This window comes from Suricata suricatta, chromosome 12, assembly GCF_006229205.1.
Source record: "Suricata suricatta isolate VVHF042 chromosome 12, meerkat_22Aug2017_6uvM2_HiC, whole genome shotgun sequence".
NCBI classification, from domain to species: Eukaryota; Metazoa; Chordata; class Mammalia; order Carnivora; family Herpestidae; genus Suricata; species Suricata suricatta.
Window position 1 is genome coordinate 39,200,510 of NC_043711.1, and position 20,000 is coordinate 39,220,509.

At 40.8% G+C, this 20,000-nt stretch overlaps 2 long non-coding RNA genes across 8 annotated transcripts in view; one reads left to right on the plus strand and one right to left on the minus strand.

The window, feature by feature from the left end:
* Positions 1–425: 425 nt before the first annotated feature.
* On the minus strand, positions 426–14,101 carry LOC115274943. Its single transcript, XR_003901338.1, has 2 exons — positions 13,989–14,101; positions 426–714 (listed from the first exon to the last, which is right to left on the minus strand). It is a non-coding gene; the product is annotated as an uncharacterized LOC115274943 (long non-coding RNA).
* Positions 14,102–19,280: 5,179 nt separating this feature from the next.
* The window catches only part of LOC115274941, a 59,928-nt gene continuing 59,208 nt past the window's right edge, over positions 19,281–20,000 (plus strand). For 6 of the 7 annotated variants that reach the window (XR_003901336.1, XR_003901332.1, XR_003901330.1 and 3 more), the window contains exon 1: positions 19,281–19,693. This is a non-coding gene — a long non-coding RNA (uncharacterized LOC115274941). The remainder of the gene's footprint in view (positions 19,694–20,000) is intronic. The other variant, XR_003901328.1, reaches the window with a different exon arrangement.

The following is a 20,000-nucleotide window of genomic DNA, read 5'->3' on the forward strand; positions in this document are numbered from 1 at the left end:
TATATTAATTATTTCTTCTTATAATTTTACTTATTAATATATTCATTCTAAAAATGTAGGTTTTACTTAATACTGACAGAGCTCATGTCTCTAAAGGATGTTGTAAAGTCCATTCACAAGCATATAATGTTTCTTGATTTTAATGATAGATATACTCAGATAGACATTGAAGTATAAGTAACAGACCAGCCAGCATGTTTATTCTACAACGTTCCAAAGACTATTCTACTTGTGACTATAATTCTGTACTCATGGTTTGTAACATTCTTCCAGAGATGTCAGATGTGTGTATATGCCTGTGTGTGAGTGAGTGTGTGTGTGTTTATGAATAATGTGACTTCCTTGTGGGTGTGAATTTCATCCTCTCTGTGATTCCTGTGCCCTAACCATATTGCTAGGCAACACAAAGCAACACACATCCCACATTCTCCTAATTCCGTTTAATGTTTCAACCAATGGACCTTTGTTTTTATATGCAAGCAGAATCACACCAGTGTGGTTAGGACTGGATTTTTAAATAATCAGGTGTCTACTCTGATCAAACCAAATGCCCATAGCTATTAGAAAGTGTCAGAAAAGAGGGAGAGCTGGCAGAAGGCAAATACACACATTTGTTTTAAGAGTTTGGTGATAATCCATTGGTAAAATTGAATGCGATCCTTGCAGCCCATATCAAGGAGAGAGAGAGAATGCTGGCTTCCTTCCAAAGTGCACCTAGGACAAAAGAGGAATTGTATATGGAATACTGTTTCTGATATTGGTGATGTTGCACATATATAATTTGCTAGATGAAAATCGGGTGCACATCTCCTTTGTCAACAGAGAAGCCAATATTTTCAGGTCAGGCTCCAAGTTAGCAGAGTACAGTGAATGTACTCATCATCATAATTCTGTGTCACAGGCTGAAGTCCTCCTGCCCTCTGTTCCTAGGGAAGGACGGAGGGAGGCTTCAGGAGGCATGAAGAATGCTGGAACTGGCTGACCATGGACAAACATGCATCTTCATCACTGTAAGAAAAGATGTTCCCCCATCCATTCAAGCCAAACCTCAGAGAACCTCTTTACAGAACTTAAGAACTTCAAGTCTTTACACTGCTGATCAGCATTACTTAAGAAGTAGCACCACACAAGTCAGAAAGGCCTGGGTTGGTGCTCTGAAACTGAAACTTTACCTGTAAAAGCAAATATCATATTATCACACCTTAGTTGCAGGTTTAGGACGAAGGAAAACAAAAGTTTTGGCAGCTGGGAGATGAAAATTACACGGAAATGAGGCCACTGTTAAGAACAACACAGATGAGAAAGTATGGTTGTATTAGTTGCCTAAGGCTGTGTAACAATTTCCCCCCAAACTTAAAACACAGTTTTAGTGGGTTTAGAACTGAAGAATGCCTCAGCCTGTTGATTTTGTCTTATGATGTTTTATGAGTTCACAGTTAAGATGACAGTCAATGCTGCAGTCATTTGAAGGTTTGACGGGGGCTGGAAAATCCACTTTCAAGATGGTTTATTCATATAATTGGTAGGTTAGTGCTGGCTGTTGGCAAGAGGACTTACTTGCTCACCATTTGGCTTCCTGTGTGTCCTCAAAACGCAGTATCTAGCTTCTCCAGAGTGGACCATCCAAGAGAACACAGTGTCTTTTATAACGTAGCCTTGGAAGTCATAGTACATCCACTCCACAATATCCTCTTGGTTATATAGGTCATCCTTGTTCAGTGCAGCAATGGACCATAAAAGGGTGTAAACACTAGGAAGTAGGGGTCATTGGGGGCTATCCTGGAGGCTGGCCACCATAATGATACAGGTGTTTCTGTGCATACAAGATTGAGAGGCGATTCCTGTGTTGGTCAAGTGATTGATCACACTGGATGGTGGCCTCACTGCAAGCTGCAGGCAGTGCCTATCTCAGAATCTCCTGAGGTTCTGTAAATAATATTAGTCTCCCGGGCTCTTCCCTAAAGTCTGATTCAATCAGGGATGCTACTCAGACTTGAGAATTACTGGATTACATGGTCTCCAAGGTCAAGTCCAACCTTAACCTCATTTCCTAAACTCTCTAGATCATAGATATTACCTAGCGAGTTTGTTTAAAATACAGATTTCCATGTCCTACCTCCAGCTTCATGAATCAGAACCTCTAGGGAGGTCCCTAAAAATCTGTATTTCTGCTTAACTCAAAATTTTTGACTAAGTCATTCAACATGATTGGAAATTCTCTTTTTTTAAATGTTTATTTTTGAGAGACAGAGACAATGCAAGCAGGGGAGGGGCAGAAAGAGAGAGAGAGACACACACAGAATCTGAAGCAGGCTCCAGGCTCTGAGCTGTTAGCACAGAAACTGACATAGGGCTCAAACCCATGGGCCATGAGATCATGACCAGTGCTGAAGTCAGATGCTTAACCAACTGAGCCACCCAGGCGCTCCTGGAAATTCTAAAGAGTATCAAAGAATGTCATTAAAAAGTGACTTTCCCAACTTTGTTCTCCCCAAATCGCAATTCACCTTTCTAGAGAAAGTGATCAGTGGTGTGTGTGTGTGTGTGTGTGTGTGTGTGTGTGTGTGTGTGTGTCTTCTCCCAATAAATGAATCCATAAAACATATATGTATGTATGTATATATACATATATATACACATATAAATGTGTATTTAAATTTTTTTAACGTTTTATTTATTTTTGTGTGAGAGAGAGACAGAGTACTAGTGGGGGAGGGGCAGAGGGAGAGGAATACACAGTATCCGTGTAGTAGGCTCCAGGCTCTGAACTGTCAGAACAGAGCCCAATGTGGGGCTTGAACTCATGAACCACAAGATCATGACCTGAGCCTAAATTGGAAGCTTAATTGAGTGAGCCCACCCCAGGTGCCCCTACATGTGTATATTTTTAATTTTTTTTTAAAGGCAAATAAAAAATCAAAAGCATATATGGTGAAAAGCAAGTCCATTCCTGGTCCCAATCACCAACTCTCCCCTTCAAATTCAGACACTTTTAATAGTTTCTTGTATGTTTCTTTCTCTTTCAGAGCCAGGTCTCTGTCATTTTAATAAGTGACTCTGATCATTCTTATAATCTGGTGTGTTTGGAACACCCTAAGTCTATCATAATAATGTGAAGTAGCTAGAAAACTTCACTTGGCTATTCATGGGTTCTATAAAATGCATTTAGCTGGATTCTATCCTGGGTATTGTACTTAGATTCGTTCATTGAACTGTTATTTACAAAGGCCTACAATGTGTGTGGCCCAGTCAGTGGTGAACAATGAACCCAGCTCACAGAAGCCCACAGTCTAATAGAGGAAACAGCCACTTGTAGCCCAAGTGCTATGAGAAAGTTGTGCACAGGTGTCACAGCAGCTCACTGGCACTAGAGGTGAGTGAAGGCTCTGGAAGGAAGGGGTTTGCACAGTGGGCACAAAGGATGATACTGTAGTGCTAATCAGGCAAATGAGGAAGCAATGTATTCTTGGCAAAGAGAAAGGAAAAATGCAAGGGGTGCCGAGTTTCAATCTAGCACACTGTTCTCAGGAAATCTTAAAGTAAAGCATCTTGGTGTTTATGTGCAGGAGAGGCTCGAGATGAAACAAAGGAGGTAAACTGAGGGCAGAATAAGAGGGCAGGAGATATGATGGCTCTGAAAGTCAAGTGTTAAATTTGGGAATGATATAATCAGTGCAAAAAAATGGATTTGGGGGCACCTGGCTGGCTCAGTCGGTAGACCATACGACTCTTGATCACAGGGTTGTGAGTTCAAACCCCACATTGGGTGTAGAACTTACTTAAAAAATTGATTTGGATGCAAAGAAAAAAATGGATTGGAAAGGGTAAGAGTGGAGGTAGGGAGATAATTTAGGAGGTTGTTGTCAGAGAAGATAGACAGGGATGGCCTGAATTAGATGGCCATTGTAGGGATGGAAAAAAATGAGAAACATTTTGAAGTTATTTGAAAGGTAGATTCAGCAGGACTTGGTGATTGATTGACAGGGGACAGAACTGGGTCACTACCAAATTTATAGTGTGTTTTGCACTTCTGAGGGGAACACAGGTGGGAAAGCACTTTGGGAGAAGACATTTGGGAAAATGAAGGATGAGTTTGACATTTTGAGTTTGAGGAAGACAGATCAAACAACTAAATGAAAATCTGGTGTCCCACTGAGAAATAAGGTTGGTAGTGGTCCAATGGCAGGACAGGCATGTCCTAATTTGTCTTTCAGCCTTGCTCTACCCCTGCTTTTGTCCTGCCCCTCACCCTCTCCCATCCCTTCTAAAGCAGGCTGGTAGTACTGATGACAGACGGGTGGTCCTGCATCATAAGCTACTTGCCTTCACAAAATTCAGTAGCCGGCCAACAGTGTATTCGTTCTACAAAAGGATGAGACTCTTGAGCTGATTTTAAATGATTACCTGATGGCTCCATGTTTACCAGAATAGTGTACAAAGTGGACTCTAAATCTTTTTTAGTTTTTAGCTTACTCTGGGAACTGAGGCTACTATTTCTTCAGTATTGCACTGGCCACAGATTACACTGTGGGTATATTTGAAACAAGGTAAGCCTCCAGCCATAGTTTTCGTTGCCTTTTGGAGTTATTAACTCTCATTGCCAGAATTAGTAGGGCTTACTAATTCGATGTTTGAAAATGCTCACCTTTGTTTTGTGCTGTGAACAGCCAGCCAGATGCCTTTTAAGTTGAGAGAGTGACTAAGAAAATAAGATCTTTGCCATTGTGCAGAAAAATCTGAAGAATTTTATCCATTCTTCGGTTCTTGCTAAATGGCTCATTGTATGCTATCTGTATGGTATGGGTCTAGGACAGATTTCTCTCTGAACTTCACAGCATGGGTGGAAGAGAGTAATTTGGCCTTTCCTTTTTCCTGGCAGTCGGTGCCAGTCCATTTATATGGTATGTTCACAGGAGAGCTGACAAGTGTTGAGAGGTTTTATTTGATATGCATTTTTTTAAAGTAGAAAAAAAATCCATAAAAATAGGTACTTTTAAGCTAGTTTTCCTAGTTAGTCTTAAGGTCATAACCCATTCTATGGCACTAAAAAGTTTCACCTCAAACCGACCAACTCCCTATGTTAAATTCTCTGGGCTGTGTTTAATATTTATGATGAAACTGTGTACTACAGGGACAGTTTTTAATGATATAAATGCAAAATCACATTATTTTTCTGTGTAACTTGTAAAAGCCATTCCTTCTAAAATGGGGCTGCTTATGCTAATTTGTTATAGTTAGTGAGTTGCAGGCAGCTCTGTGAATTTACTTTTCTTGGCAGTTCTAGAATATCCTGCCATAACACATACTGAAAAACTGTTTGATGGATTATGAAAATCTGGATGTACTAAAGGTACATCTTGTGCAAACCATAAGATAAATACATGATTACATCTTTAAAAATCTGTTATCTCATCAGGTTAAGGAAATTGTCATTATAAGAAATCCAAAGGAAATTAAACTATTTTGTATATGTGCTGCCGAAGCGAGCACAAAATTAAACTATTGTGAATAAAAGAGATACTTTTCATTTGTACTGTCTGTAAATATTTTTAATATCCAATGCTGGTTCAATTTTGCTGGTCTTTCTGGAAATACTGCCTGCTGGAGATAAACTGTATTCCATCTAGAGCCCACTGTACAGATGGGGAGCACCCCATTTCTCCAGTTGATACTCTTGGTAAAGTGTAAGAAATACTAGTTGTTAGAATTATTGGTGCAAAATATATTTTGAAATCTTATCATTACTCTCTTAATGAGGCCAGCCAAGTTCTATTACTTCAAGCACATTGAATTACCGAGGCTGTCAATATTAGGTTTGCCATGGATGTATGATTGTTTCATTAATAAACAGATAAAAAGTATATAATTTGGTTCGATTATGTGTTAGTTTCATGTAGCCAACTTCTTTGAAACAGTCTCTAACCTCTAGCACCTTGCATTTCTAACAGATGAAAAGATGTTGGGGAAAAAAACAAAGGCAATTCATTTGTTCATTTATTCAAAAAAGTATATTGAGATGCTATTATATAAAAGACACTCTGTTATGCTTTCTTAGGGCCTGAGGAATATACCTTGATGAACAGGAGAGATTTGGTTCATATCTTTGCATTCTATCAGGGAGACACATAAAATGACAAATTATACAATTAATTATTTAGCAATTATGGGAAGCATTTCAAAAGATACCTATAGGGTGAGCTGAGGGCAGATAACTGGAGTGGGGTGGAGGAGCAAGCTTGTTTGAATGGAGTTTTTAAAGTTGAAGTTGCATTTGGAATGAACTGTAATAAAATCTTAATTGTGTCAATGGAAAAAAAAAAAAGAAGAGTTCTTGTATTTAAAGGTAAAAAACCAAAAGATCTCTAAGAGAAAGATGGTGTGGTATTACAGACAGAAAAATATCCTTGTATGTGCTAAAGACAGTATCTTAACACCCTCAAGGAATGATTTTTAACCTTACGATAAGAGTAAGATATTATATTCCACTTTAGAAGGAGGAAAAATGGATAAGAAATACAGATGGCCAATTAACTTCTGAGTCAAACTTTATCACTTATGCACGTAGTAAAATATGTAAAACTTAACATGAAAAACTTTTAACATGTTTATATGCTTATAAATGCTTCCAATTGATTAAATCCTTCAGCGACAAGATTAGTCTCCTTGATTAGTGAATGTTCTTACATATTTCGAAGCAAAATGGAATGATTTTTATCTGAAGCTGAAGCGTAAGAACAGAGTTGTACAAAGAGAGCCTAAGCTGACTAAGAAAAGTCAGGTATGAGGTTAAAATAATTTTTGCAACTTACTCTTTCAATAATGAATTTCAACCAGACCTAATTTACTTTAAATTTCTAGCACAACATGCAGTTTTAGAAGACGTGTCATTAGAGAGACATATAATCAGAAGTGGGTATCATCACGTACTAGGCTTAGATTAGGTAAAAAAAATTACCTTTAATTTTTGAATAGGTAATATGTACATTGTTTTAAAAAAGAGGAAACGAGAATCCAGAAATTAAAGTGTCTTTCTCTCAATCCTGTTTCCAACCACTCCATTCCCAACCACACAAGCCACATACAGAATCAACCAAACGCTTGCAGGTATTATTACTTGTGCATAAGGAACACAGGTTCCTTAGCACAAGCTAGCAAATCTCAGTGTGGGCTTGTCTCTTTTTACATAAAAGGCAAAGTACTGCACACACTGTTGGGCGTTCACTTTTTTTTCCCTACCGAATGCTATTTCTTGGAGATGTTTTATATCAGTACGCAAATTCTTTCATTTATTAATTTTTTAAAACAGCTATATGTATGGTATGGATGTGCCATCATTTATTTAACCTGGCCCCTATAGAGAAGCATTCTGAGTTGTTTCCAATAAACAGCTCTGTAATGAACTACCTTGTGTGTGGTCATTTCACAAGTGTCTCCAAGGAGGGAGAATTGCTATCAAGGGATATAATCATTAATAATTTCAGTAGATCCTGCCAGAAGGGCCTAGGGCTTGTACCCGTTTACACTCCAGGAGCGATACATGAGAATGTATCTTTTCTACTTGGTGTTATCCATTTTTTAGACTTTTTTTGTGAATGACTGAAGAAAATGGCATCTCTTTTTCTCATTGTTTATCTCTTTTTCAGATTTTCAGTTGGGCTGTTAATAATTGTTTCCCTGCCCTCATTTTGAAGAAGCTCTTTTATATTAGGAAGGTAAGATCTTTAGTAATATGAGCTGTAAATGTTTTCATCTCACATTATTTGTATTTTGATTTGCCTGTGGTGGCTTTTGCTGCAGCAGTTTTTGTTTTGTTTGGGTTTTTTTGTAGTTGAATTCATCAATATTTTCTTTTATGGCTTTTGGGTTTGACTCATAGCTAGGAAGGACAGTTATACTTCAGGATTATTAAGAGAGTAACTTATTTTTCTGCCAGGGCTTGAGTACTTTGTTATTGTTTGTCTTCAAGTCTTTTATTCATTTCAGATTTGTCCTGGTGTAAGATATGAATTTCCTCCTAAAACGATATCCACTTATCACAATATCCAGGACTGAATTGTTCATAGTTCCGTATTCCCTTGTGATGTCATTTTTATCCCATATGTATTTGGATCCATGTCTACACTTTCATTTTATTTTATTTTTAAAATTTTTAATGTTTATTTATTTATTTTAGAGAGAGCGAGAGAGGCAGAGAGTGAGTGGGAGAGGGCCAGAGAGAGAGGGAGACACAGAATCTGAAGCAGGCTTCAGGCTCTGAGCTATCAGCACAGATCCCGACGCAGGGCTCAAATCCACAAATTGTGAGATCATGACCTGAGCTGAAGTTGGCCACTTAACCAAATGAGCCACCCAGGAGCCCCACACTTTCATTTTTTAATATATGTATTTTAACACATTTCAACTCAAAAATGTTCCTATGCTGTTTCTGTGTTTAGGCTCCTTTTAGGTTACTGGAGTATTTAATTTGTTATTTAAATTATTTTTAATGTTTATTTATTTTGGGGAGAGAGACAGAGAGAGAGAGAGGGAGAGATAGAGAGAGAATGAGTGTGAGACACAGAATCTGAACAGGCTCCAGGCTCTGAGCTGTCAGCACAGAATCCAATATGGGGCTCAAACTCATGAACCGTGAGATCATGACCTGAGCCGAAGTCGGACACTTAAGTGCAGCTGAGCCACCGGGGCACCCCTTAATTTGTTATTTTAAATATGGCTTTTCCTATTACCAGACTTTGCATTTGTTGCTTCCCATGAGCAACATCTTTAGAAAGTTACATAAAATGAAAAAAATGTATTTGCAATCATGTGAAAATATTATTCACATCAGAGTAAATTCTACAAAGCCTGAAATCTTGTGAAAAAGAAAAACCTGTTTCAAGGGAAATCCCCTCAATCCCAGGGAACCTCCATATACTCAGACCAGAAGTGTTTTTTTGTTTTATATAATGTATTTAAAGAGAAAGATGGATCAGTTAGGCATTACATCGACCTCAGAGTCCTTCAGTGCGGTTAACTTAGACTTAACCCTAAATCACATTTATTACAGGCTGGTTTGGTCACTTTTAAAATATATTTTTAATTTGGAAACCACAGTGGGCTGGTTACATAATATGTGAAATTGCAGCATTTTAGTGACAATATCAGACCTGCAGGTTTTAGATAATCACAAGCAAAATCATGTGTGACCATGGAAAAGGAAGAGGAGCAGAGATTTGTCTGATTATTTATTCTCTGTGGGGTGTACACAAATTATTTCTGGTGCAATTTAATCTGGAAGATTATATAGCTGAGAATAAGAGATCAAATAGATATCCTGCAGACCTCAGACTGTCATGAGTCAGTTGTAAACATGAGGCAGATAGGCTGCGTCCGACACTGGACGACTCTATTCCCGACTTTCCTTCATCAAATAAGGTCTGCTTGGAAAGCCTGAAGTTAGCATTCAGATAGGGAAGTGCTGAAACCAGCTGGCTTTCTGTAAGTGAAATCAATAGAATGGGAACGTGGAATACTTTTCTTCCTTGGTTATTTTGCTAGTTTGTCACCACGAACAGCCCAAACCTAAGTCAGCTCTGTGACTCCTCCTGGGGGAGAGGTCAACACTAGCCTTTTACAGGGTTTATTGAACACTTTTCAGAGCATACAGTGAATTTAATATAGACCTGGCTGTTTATTAGAATACAATGACTACTTGACAATTTGGGAAGAATTCTGTGGTACACTAGAAAAAGAGAAAGCAGTTCCATTACTATCAGACACGGAGTAGGACTTAGTTTTAGCTGGATCCTACATACAAAATGGCAATTTAAAAAAAATCAAAGCTACTTTTTAAGTTTGTTTCAGAGTATCTTTCTTCTTTTGATGATTGATCCTGAAATTAAAATGAACATATCAAAAATGCTGGTCTAATCTCATCAGAAACATAATACAATCACTTGAGAAACATTAACTCTACACTAAATAGGTTTCTTTTAATGTTTATTTATTTTGAAACAGAGGGAGTTCAGCATACATGAGCAGAGGAGGGGCAGAGCGAGAGGGAGAAAAAGAGAATCCCAAGCAGGATTCTGTCAGCGCAGAACCCAAGGCAGGGCTCTGTCTCACCAACCATGAGATCATGACCTGAGCCGAAATCAAGAGTCAGATGTTTAAAAGACTGAGCCACCCAGGCACCCCTGTCTGTAGATGACAACACATATAAACATGAATACATAAAGTCAAAATTAATTATAGAGCTTGCTCAGCTCTATAGTTTTCATGATCAAAAGGGAGAAAAAGTAAGCGTTACTGAGAAAACGTCACCAATTTCATTTTAAAGACATTTTATTAAATATGAGCACTGAAACTACTTCCATGTATGAAATGATTGACCGATGTGTGATTTTTTTTCCCCCAAAGACAAGGAAATAAGCAAATCAAAATTAGGATTAAGAGACTGGATGATTTAAATACTATGTTTCGTTAAATGTTCTTCATGCTCTAAGAATAGTACTCAGTTGGGCCTACAGTCACAATAGTGACACCACCTCCAGGTGTTAACTTGTGATAAGTAAGCGAGTTGATAGTTCCTACTGATGAGTAAAGAAAATACTGGAATAAGAGGGAAGAAGAAAGGAGCCGTCAAGTTGCTAGTAGGAGGCAAAGAAGGGACGAAACGGTAGCTAACGGTGATTATTTTGTGACAAAGTGATGAAGGCCAGGATTACAGGTTATATTTCTTTTTAAACCCTTCGGTGCCCAGTATGGCTTTCATTGTTTGTGGACTTTGTTGCCTGTGCAGCACGGATCTCCCTGTCTGTTTCCTTTTTAGCGGTTCTTCATTTAAACTGTGTGTGACCCATGAAAATCAAAAAGGCTTTTTTTTCTTTTTTAAAGAAAATGAGAGGTCAGATTCCTTTCTGATTAGTGTGTATAATAGAAAACAATTGCATTTAAAACTTAAAACTCCCTCTCCTGATATTTTCAACATTCTAAGGCTTGTGGTTTTTTTAAATTAATGGATAAAACTCATTCTATGCCTAAGGGGATAAGATTGGTCCCTATTCAATAAGTAAATGACTTTTTCTGAGGGACATAGTTGATGCTTTCTTCCCTGTAATAGTTAAGGCTATATTGAGGGTTTAAGATGATTCCAGTCACAGAATTTCAGAAATAGGAAGGCTACACGAATGATCATTTCTGGAGGGTTTCCCTGTTTCATGAAGGCTTCCCTAGGAATCCAAGAATTGGATTGTTTGGGTTTAGGAAAGATGAAGGGTAGGACTTCACGGATTCAGGAACTTTGTGCATAAACTTGTGAAAATTGCTTACCTGGGGCAGTGTCACTGGGCGCACTTTGAGATTGTAGGGTATGGGAGCAATGCTCCCTCGAATCATGTCTTTTCCTGGAATTTTCTCTCTCCTGAGTTTGTAGCTAAAGGTGCCATAGAGGGAGTAGACGTGATACAGAGGATAGGATTAGGTTTGAACAAAACAGTAGTGCTTTCAGGAGGTTTGCTGTGCCTTCCGAATCTGGGGAAAGGTAACCTGTCCAGGGAGATATTATGGAAGTGCTATGAAAATGCAGTCTCTCTCTGGAAGCCGGCAGTGGAAGGCATTTCAGTAGAACTCAGGGAAAGACAGAAAGCACCTTCGGTTTTGATAGGAATGGGAGATAGGAGCAGATCATTTGACATCGTTGTGGGGCTGCTTTTGTCTCTTGCTTACAGTCTCAGCAGGCTCCCTTGAAGTCTTTCCACCCGACTGGGATCTTCTGGTTTTCTGTTTTAGACGTCTTCTTCCAGCAATTAATTAAAACACAGTAGCATGATTCCTAATTCATCTCTAGCAATAACCTCTTCCTTTAAAAGAGAACCCCTCACATTGAGTCCTGTCTCCGCTTTCTACTCACACTTCTGTCCCAGAATGTCCCTCTGAAGTCCAAGGTACAACTCTGAATTCTAGGAATTCTCTGGTCCCTGAATGAACCTTTCCCTGATTCAATACTTGGGTCATTCTTTACAAGTAAATACATTCCAAACTAGCCTTTGCAAACTACTATCAATCTACTGGAATCTTTCTTCTAGTTCTGGATTTTCTAGAAATGAGTGTTTCTTCAGCAATGTTAGCAAATCTAGAGTCAAGATGTCTGCCAAATCTTACCTCTGTTGAACATTTTGTTGCTTAGTAGACTATTCTTTTGATTCTTTTAATCTATTTATAGCCAAAAAGCTATGATAGTTTGCTATGGTCAGTATGTCACCCTGACCCTCATTTCACAAATATGAGTGTTCTAACTATGTGGATGGCACTGAAATGCTTTGTTCTTGCACTGAGTAAAATGCTATAATGACCCTCCTTTTTTGGGGGGGGGAAATTGGGGTTGCTGCTTACCCAAAACGTTTCTGTGTTTGACTTACCATCATAATTTTTCTTCTTTTCGTTTAGTGTTTTTTGTATTTTTTGGAGTTTCTATACTGATTGTGTATATATATTTAAAATTAAATATAAAATTAAAAAATCATCTGAAACCTGAATAGAAACATCATGCCCCCCAAACCAACAAAAATGTAAACTTTAAAAAATGCACACACATGTACACACATACACATACACACAAACTATAACTTTTAAATAAAGGTTCACAGCGAGGAAGTTTTAATAATAGTGATGTTTGATGCTGACCTATCATTTTGCCATTCAATACTTTTTTCATTTTCTTTTTTAATTTTTTTAATTTTTGAGAGACAGAGAGAGACAGTGTAAGCAGAGGAGAGTCAGAGAGAGAGGGAGACACAGAATCCGAAGGAGGCTCCAGGCTCTGAGCTGTCCGCACAGAGCCCGACTCGGGAGATTATGACCTGAGCCGAAGCCAGATGCTCAACTGACTGAGCCACTCAGGCGCCCCTCATTTTCTTATATTGGAGGTGGAATAGCTTAGTAGTTATAAGTCAGTTCACATCTTGCCTTTGTCACATACCAGATATGACCTAGGAAAGGCAATGAATTTTTCTAAGCCTCAGTTTGATCTCTGTACCCATCTCATAAAGTTCTTGTGAGGATTTGGTGGAGCAACACATACATTGTGCCAAGAGGATAGAGATCATAGGAAAATGTTCAATTCATGTTACTTATTGTCTGACCTTTCTGTTCCCCCCACAACCCTCTTGTGGGCAAGTAGGCCTGGTGGGATGACCTTCATTATACCAAGAAGAAAAGGTGTGCTCTGAGACATTAGGTGAAATGACAAGCAATGTTTCAGTTTTTAAACGGAGAGTTTTCATTGCAGTATCAATGCCAAGACTGGAAATGACCCTCAAGTGAGTTTACTGGGACCTTTCTCTAGGGTGGAGTAAACACACAGGAAACCTGCAGCACCTGTTGAACTACTCTTGTGGGTTTCAGAGAACCCCTAAAGATCTGATACCATCAGATATTCTACATAGTCGCAGAGCCAGTGGCCTAAGGTTCAATTTGAGCTGAATATTTTAACAAGGCAGGTTCATATCCTTCTTTACTTTTTTTTGGGGGGGGAGGTGATGCAAAGAAATGATATTAATTTCAGTAACTTCCTCACCTCTTAAGTGAAAGCTACTTGTCTTAGGATTTCTGTGAGTGGATAGTTACTTTAAAAACTCAGCTTCCTTGATTAATATGGCTTTGCAAAAGGGACACACAGAGAAGCTTGGGACCTCAGGGTGCTGGCTGGCCCTTGCCTTATTTGGCCAGGTGTGTTGATCCAGCAGCTTTATAGGAGACAGGGCTTCTCTTTTTAAGCTACTTGAAAAGTAATTCATCTCATCAACTTGTGACAGAGATGCCCTCTGTGGTATCCTCACAACAATTTTATTTCTTTTACTAGATTAAAGTTACCTCCTCACAGCATACTTTTGCCATTCTTTGGTGTGTAACCCAATTTTCTTTTTTTCTAACAAATACTTTCTAAAGCAAATTCATTCCTTTGAACATGACCTGAAATATTAAAATATTTTAGCTAGGAACAAACTCACCTTGCACTGACTTGTTGTGCTGATGTTAAAAAATTCATAATGGGTTCCTGGGCTGGTTAGTTGGTTAAGCATATGACTTCAGCTCAGGGCGTGACCTCACAGTTTGTGAGTTCAAGCCCTGTGCCAGCTCTGAGCACAGAGTCTGCTTCAGATCCTCTGTCACCCTCTCTCTCTGACCCCCTCCTGTGAAAAATAAACAAACATGTATAAGAAAAGAATTATAAAAATATTCACAAATCTTATCTTCAGGTATGATGAAAACATAGTGTAGGAAAATAAACTGAAAAAACTAGGTTTAGACCTAGTATCAGACAACAGATACATAAGTATTTAACATCGGTACAATAATCTGCAAAGAGTATATGGAAATTCTTACTGGATATTTATTTTTACTTGTAGCAATTTCAAAACAATTACAAAATGCCACAGAAGTGTTAACAGTTCTCTGATTGGTACATGTCGTGGGGCACGTTTTTGCAATAACGGAAAAGTCAGTTTGCTGCTCACACATAAACTTCAATTTGACTAACTGCTAGGCACTACATGATTCCTACCAAAATTACAGTGGGATACTGCACACTTTACTTCCCGTCCTGCGCATTTGAGTGTTAAAATCGTTAAAAAGGCAACAGTTAAAAAGGCACTGCATACCTTTGGTGTGCTGTTGCCAGATTAAAAACAAAATACCAGGTGAACTGGGTTGAGAAGCTGGAAGTCCCTCAGGAATAAAAGATACCGTGTGAATGTGGTGTGTGCGTCTGCATGGATGTGCGGGTAGAAATGTAAGTTATTCGCATTCATCCAAAACTTGTGAGAGAGCCTACAAAATGAATTTTCTTGAAAATATGTGGTTGCCAGAGCCAGATTAAATTCATAATGTCTCAACCTTGCTATGAATACCCTACTTGTTTCCACTGTAAGCAGTGAATCTATTTTTTTAACAGAAGGGTCAGGTTTACAGAACAGCAATAACAGTAGATTATTCACATCCCCCTCTCCTCAGTTGTAATCCACATCTCTGGGCAAAAAGAAAATATACTGTGGCCCCCAAACGTGTCCTCTATAAGGAAAGTGAATGAACTCTTACAAGTATTGCAATTAGCAATAACATTTAAAAAAAATAGAGCTCCTGGAATTAGTCTATCAAGATTTTATCCCTAGCATGAAGTTCAGATGCCGAGTCTCGAAGCTGGGTGAGGCGAGATACGGCAGCACTAACCTCGCCTTTCCCACATGCTCTTCTAACAGTGTGATGTTGGCACTCCTCCATCAGGAGGTGGGGCCTGTTGAATATGGGTAGGCCAGTGGCAGGACAGAAAGAGTATCATCTGACTTCCAAATCTAAGTCATGCAAAGTGATACGGCTCCTGCTGGGATCCCTTCCTTGGGAACTGTGTCTTAGGATCACTGAACACGTGGAAGGCCACCAGCCAGCCTGAAGCCACTGAGCTGGGAGACCACCTGGAAAGCTCCATGGAGACGGTCATCTCAGAGAAGCCCAGGTGTTGTAACCTCCAGCTGCTCAGGGTTCCTGCCCACCACCAGTCTCCACGTGAGAGAGAGCCAGCCTTCCAGCCAGCCCTACCTGATGTGAGGAGGCGGCATGGCGGTCCTCATGGAGGTGCAAAGTAGTGAGCAAAAGGAGAAGTGTTCTCTTAAGCCACTGAAGTTTTCTGCTGTTCTTTGATGCATCATGAGATACCCAGAACATTAAGAACTGGACAATATTTTGTGATAAATGCTAAGTATAAGTTAACATAATGATCCAGGGTTGGTTTATCAGCAAATTAATATACTAACTTACAACCTTAGTGTCTGAATTAATTTAAAGCAGAAAACCACCTCGTCTTGATAAGATACATGGAAATGTTGGTTGACCACGTTCCTTCTGAGACCTAACCATGATTTCTTAATTATGATAATCAAGTGAACAGAATAAGGCAGAAGATGTAGGGGTCTTTCAGTTGTCTGTTTCTCATGATTCTCTGGGTCAGAAATTGGGGTAGAGTTCAGTCGGCTAGGTCTTTGGCTCCATGTGACTTGGTGGGGGTAACTTATTCGGCTGTGTTCAGCCTGTGGCTGGGCTGGGCTGGGTGGTCTAAGGAGGCTTCCCTCGTGTCTGCTGCTCTTCCCCATGTCCTCTCCATCCATGCGCGGTGGCTCATCACTCAGTAGTCAAGCCCAGCTTCTTTAAAGCATGGAAGCTGGCTCCTGAGAGCAGGAAGCAGGAGCTGCCAGACCTTTTAGGGCCTGAACTGGGAAGTTCCAGAATGTTACTTCTGCTACATCCTATTGGTTAAATAAAGTCATAAACCAAGTCAAGGGCTGGAAAGAGACTCCACTTGTTGATGGATACCATGTCATGCACATCCATGGGTGAAGTAGAAGGAAACTGACAGCTATTTTGGGGATAATTGGGAAGAGTAGCTGTCTCTAAAGAGAGCGAGAGGTTCTAATCCTAGTTCTGCTACTCTAACTAGCTATGTGGTGTTGGCTAGGTCACCTATTAATATGCTTCACCAGTCTGCACACATGCCAGGTGAGAAGAATGAGCCATGAACTCCAAAAGTCCTGTTTTACTTCTCATCAGGGCAAAGACTACATTAAGCCTGGAAGGAGGGGGTGGGAGGGGCTGGAAACAGAAACACAGTTAATGAATTCTCCAATTGTTCTCTCGGGCTACTCTTCAGCCTATGTTTAACCTTTAGCTTTGGTCTGGCTAACTAGTGACATCTCCCTAATCAATCATCATATGATCTCCTCTCTTGAGAGATCAAATGTTCCTGTGACAACCTCCCCCTTTTCCGCCTCCTCCTCGTCAGCCTCCTGGGCTGGGAAATCAAAACACTGTTCTGTTTCACAGCCGTTACTGTCTTTGGCAGGGAGCAGGAGGCATTAGGGCTTCAAAGGGAGTTGGGAGAGGGATCCTGGAACTAGGATTTGGCAGAATAATTTAGCCAACTCGATAAACAATGTGTTGACCAGTGTGAAACCCTTGCAAGATGTGAGACCCCTGAAGCAAACTGAAAGATATTTTTGTGTTTCTAAAAGTCTTCAACCAGGAGCTTTATAATTTTGAAATACACAATTTCTTCAGCAAGTATTCTTAAAAAAACCCACTTCATTTTAGGAGGATTATAGGTTGCCACAGGGACACTCCTGAACTAGATGTGGGGTCATTATTTGGTGAGGTGCAGTCCGTATAAGATCTATTGTAGGTGTACAAGGAGCACCTTAAGGAGCTCATCATTCAGTAAGTTATCTAGTACCTTCCAATTTGAGCCCTTACAGGCTGTATCACTCCAGGAATTTCAGAAACAGCATTCAGGTTTAGGCAGACACCTGTGTACCTTACACAATTGCTACTTCACCATAGCCATTGATTTTCACATTGAGGGTGGGATGGAGACATTAAAACAATGTGCACTGAGGTCTACTGGATCCTAGATTATCTTTCTGGTACTAAACTATCAAACCCTCCTATGTCTTTCCTATTTTATTGCCAGAACTGTTAGGACTCCTCAAATGAGGAGACAGTAATGTTTTTTGGTCATCATAAGAAATGTATGCATCTTCATGCCCAAGAATATAGCTTATCATTACTATTAGAATATAGAACAATCTGCTAGATCTGCCACTCTATTTGTCTTAATTCTTTCTCTAAGCTGTAGTTATCTCCCTTCACCAGCATCTTATCATCTTCCTTTCCTTGACACACGTCTCCGTCTTCTGCAAACCCTATTTCCAGTGATTCCATTCTGCCAAAATTTCAACTCAGGCTATACAAATCCAAATGCAGTAAAGATATCTTCCAAACATGAAGAAAGATATAATTAAAAAGCATTCAGTAAAGGGATTCCTGAGTGGCTCATTCAGTTGAGTGTTCAATTCTTGATTTCAGCGCAGGTTTTGATCTCACGGTCATGGGATTGGGTCCTGCATTGAGCTCTGTGCTGACAGTTGGACCCTGCTTGGGATTCTCTCTCCTCTCCCACCCTCCTCCCATTCCCTGGCTCACACACATATACCCTCTCTTTCTCTCTAACAAATGAACTTAAAAAAAAAAGGCATTTGGTAAGCAACAAGTTCTAAAATCTTAGGGGGAGAGAGTGGCAAAGAGGAACCAGAATACTAAGATCTCAAATCTGTAAAGGTTTTTAAAAATGTCTTCAAATCTCATTGTTCCTTAATCCTTCTTACAACTGTCTGACAAAAATCTTCAGTAAAACTATGCACCCTAAGAGAAGATACAAAAGCAGGAGGAACCATTCTGTGCTAAACAAGAAAACAAAGTTTGGAGGTAGAGGAGAAGATCTGGAGTCTTTGCACCCAGGTAACAACCTAAAAAAACTGTCCACTGGAACTCATAATCAAGCACAACTATAGGCTACTAGATATGACAAATGGGGGACATACGTTTGGCTAAGTCCTGTGTCATCAGTGTCCCGTCTTGCCAGAGGCCATCATGATAGCTTTGAAGCAGTGTGAAAAACAACAAAAATACTTCGTGTTCCTAAGGGGCAGGTAGCATATGAATATACACAACATCGGTATGTGTATCTGGTTTTGAACACAGCAACATGGTCTAGACAGTCTTATCTTTTTTCAAAAAAACATGCGCGATAAAGCTGCAGGAGAACAACTGTAATTGGGTTAAGGACAGAAGTTTAAGTGTCACAGAGTTCTAATCTGGCCCTGGCCTACCCTACAGAGAACGCCGCTGGTCAAGTGGGTGCCCTTGGATGAGATTATCTCTAGGAGCCTGCTTTCCTACTGGAAGACCAGAGGCCTGGCCCATGGCAGGCAGTGCTCAATAGATGATCATTACTGGTCCACGTGTAGCTACTACTGACAAACCTAGTAGGGGTTCAAGTAATTTAGCCATAAAATGGGAAAGCCTGGAGTTCTTTCTGACCTCCCCCAAGAAGGCAGTGTGTGCAGTGCCTACTTCTTTCCTTTTCCAGGGAACTGGTCCTTTCCCCAGAGGACTGCCCCGACCCGCCTCCCCCGCTTTCCACTGGAGCTTGTGGCCTCAGTTACCTCGAGTTTCAAGCCCCGCCCCCGGACAACCTCTAACAGCGGCGCGCGGGCCAAAGCAGGAATGAAGCGCCAGCTGGGGGTCCAGCTCCCCCCGGGCGGGGCGGCAAGGGGGCGTGGCGAACGCGAAGTCTGGTTTTGCCATTGGTGGCAGCGGGGCCACGCGGAGGCCCACGTGAGCAGTCTGCTCCAGGGCCCACGGGCCTAAGGGCTCGGGGCCGGGGCGCGCAGGCGCTCTGCAGGGCTGAAGCGTGGGCGGAGGTGGTAAACGGGTGAAGGCGGAGGAGGGAGTGCCTGCGAACAGGCAACACATGCCTGGCGTGGTGCCTTGCAGCTGGCGGCGGGTGGGGCCGCCGGGCGGGCGGCTGCTTTCTCCAGTCGACGGAAGAGATCCGGGCGGGGAGCACCCCGGCCTAGACCCCTTCCCCTGAAAGTCTGCGGGATCCTGGGGCCGGGTAAGCCAGGTAGAGGCTCCGGGCCCTGTTGCAAACGAACGTTGAGAATCGCAGAGGATCAGCCCTCTAGAGTTCTCTATGTCCATTACGGGCTCTGTGATCTCTGGCGAGTCACTTAGTCCAGGCCTCAGTTTCCCCGCTCCTTTAGGGGGCTTGAGACCTGAGAGTGGCCACGAAGAACAGAAATTTCACGTCACTATAACTCCTTGCCTAGTGAGTATTTAGAGCACCTAACTCATGCCCTTGCCCTCAGGGAAACAGGTGCCTAGTTCAGGCTCTGAAGATCAAAGTTTCATGGTGGTTTAGTGCCAGGGCTTTGGAATGCCTCCCTGCCCTGGTTGGTCAACCGCCCTGCTTTTGTGAGCGTGGGACTCAGTTTCCTTATCAGGGCATAAAACGTGCTTCAGAGATAGTGAAAAGATAGTGTGGGGAGGTTAAACGTCGTTGTTCTGGGCACATAGTAGCTCATAACCTTAGAGGCTGAAGCAGTGCACAAGGCTTCTATGTGCAGTTAGTTGCT